Genomic DNA, 2,647 nt, shown 5'->3' on the forward strand with positions numbered 1-2,647 from the left:
TATTGCATTACACCCATGTGTTTTCAAATGATTTGGTACAAAATTGCATTATAATGGCTCTCAACTATATTTTGTAAAAATATTATGTTTTGCTTTGATATCTCTGCATGCCAGTACTTTTGTGTTGACCCTCTCCCCTCTCCAACCTCTCAGGTTCTGAGGCCCAGTCTAGGGGTCAAGAGATTCAGTAGAACTTTCAGACAGAGCTGTAGAGACAAGTGGTGAGCCTTCTATGTTTCGGAAGGTCTTATGTCCTACAGTCCTTTTTATCTTATATTCAGTTTTTGGGTCTACTGGGGGCCTTGTCCCAGTTTCTAGATAGAAATTGTTTCAGTCATGTAGTAGAGATTCTGTAGACGGTTTTAGAGATGTTGATTTAAATTGTGGGACACTATTCCCCATTTTTGTTTTCATATGATTCTTGACCATGTTTCCGTTATATTGTGTTTCTTCCAGATTACTTTGATCATATGAATTATGTGCATGATTATCAGACAGATAGGGGTGTTTCGGGCCTCTATGGTTTGAAATGCTCATCACGGTCAGGCCCTGGTTCGGGTCGTGACACGTACCGAGTATATGGGGGTGCAATACATATAAAAAATAATATCTTAATATCATCACAGTTTATAAAACTATGCATACTAAATGTAGATGACTCACAAAGCTCGAGTAAATCTGAAATCTGAAGATATAAATCATGAATAGTAAAGCACAAAATCTAGATCCTGTGAGACATTACACTTAGTTCTAAAATTTGAGTCCTGTTTTTGTTCTCAAAACTCATCGGCTAAATGAATTCTGAAACACATTATGCATAGTAAATACTTTATCTTAAAGCTTTAAATCTATAAACTGTTTTAAGAGTGGGGGACATCTATTTGGGAAGTTCTTCTAACCGACATGTACACCATGTGAGCATCCATGATGTCCCACGACTTTCCCCCGTAAGGTTAGGGATGTTCTACCCTTGCCATCGGAATAGAACAATCTCATCTCAGTGACCACTATCTCAGTCATCCACGTATAGTGGGAATAAATATCTCAACCTATGGTGGCACGTAGTTCTGGGGTATGAAACCATAGTAACATACCCAACTCGGTGCTAAATACTACTCCCAATACTATGCTCCAAAATCTCAAGAAAATCCACTTTAAAGGTAATCTCATATTTCATAAGGAAATCAATGATAAAGTCTCTAATCTCATTTAATAAAGTGGATTTCAACTCTATTGTGACCAAAAGGTTAGATCTTTCTAAATTGCTTCCAAATAGTCTAAACTTGGGTGCATGTAGCATATAAATTCTCAAAAACATCAATCTCAAAGAGGGTTTAATGACCCATATATCAATACTTTGACAAAACATCTCAAAGTTCATGCTTTATATCATAAACATGCATAATTCATTTAAAAATCTGGAAATTTCAGCTTTAAGCATAATAACAACATCAAACTCATGGAATTTATCTTCTAGGCATTTAGAAATATCATAATCTCTTGAACAACAACATGGTATATAAAATAATATTTCAAATTCATAGTAAAACATGTAAAATCATGTATCTTTCGTAATTGCATAAATATTTCGCCTAACCAATCGCACACCCTTACTATCTCTCACGAAAATGGGCATAACTTTTCGCTCGGGTATTGGATTAAGGCAAAATTGGTATTGTTGGAAGGCTAATTTGATTCTCTAAAATTTGGTGGGTCTAAATATGACAAAATACCACATAACATCAAGTTACGCTCATTTAAAGATGACTCTTGCGAAATAAAATACTAAAACTTGATGGATTCAAAAGATCTTAGTTTGCATTACCTTAAGTGACTCCTATGAATGCATTAAACACATCATAAGCTCTCTTTTCACTAGGATACTCATTTTAAATGATGTACTCAAATATGAATTACAATATTAGAGGTTTCACACGTAGGAAGAATGGTTCATTTTCTAGTTTAGAAGTATATGGGGTATTACACCACTGCACAATCTGATCAGCTGTCTGAATTATCTACTGCTTATCTGGACCCTTAGACTGAACCTCAGAACCTGGAGGGAGGAGGGGGGGTCAATACATATGTACTGGTACACAGAGCAAATCCAAAATAACAATTTATATTCAACATATATGAGAGCAACGTAAAACAGTTCACAAACGTATAATATAGAAAGAAATCACATGGGCATTTTAAAAGACTCTGTAAAAAAAATATCACGACTCTGAAAAATCTGTATTACTTTTGCGTTAGGTGGTATACCCTACAACTCTAAAAAATTTCATGGGCTATATGGAAATTGCCATTAACTCGGCAGCGAAGCCCCCAACCCAATCGACTACGCCACATGGCCGTCGCCAGCATACAATAATAATCTACCCGTATCAGCAAATACGGTTTCAGGATAAGAGTTGCTTGAACTCGCTCCTTCTTCGAGTAACCACCTAACCCCCTTTAAGCCCCTTTTTTAAAACTCTATCAAATCATGCAGTCTCTGAAAACATGCTCTGAAAACATAATCTAAAAACATAATCTGAAAATATAATCTGAAAACATAATCTGTCATGGCATAAATACATATGGTATCGTCATACCATTGACTTGCAAGTCACATCTCTGAGCCATTATTAGTCTGTCATAAATC

Source organism: Capsicum annuum, unplaced genomic scaffold, assembly GCF_002878395.1.
Source record: "Capsicum annuum cultivar UCD-10X-F1 unplaced genomic scaffold, UCD10Xv1.1 ctg63541, whole genome shotgun sequence".
NCBI classification, from domain to species: Eukaryota; Viridiplantae; Streptophyta; class Magnoliopsida; order Solanales; family Solanaceae; genus Capsicum; species Capsicum annuum.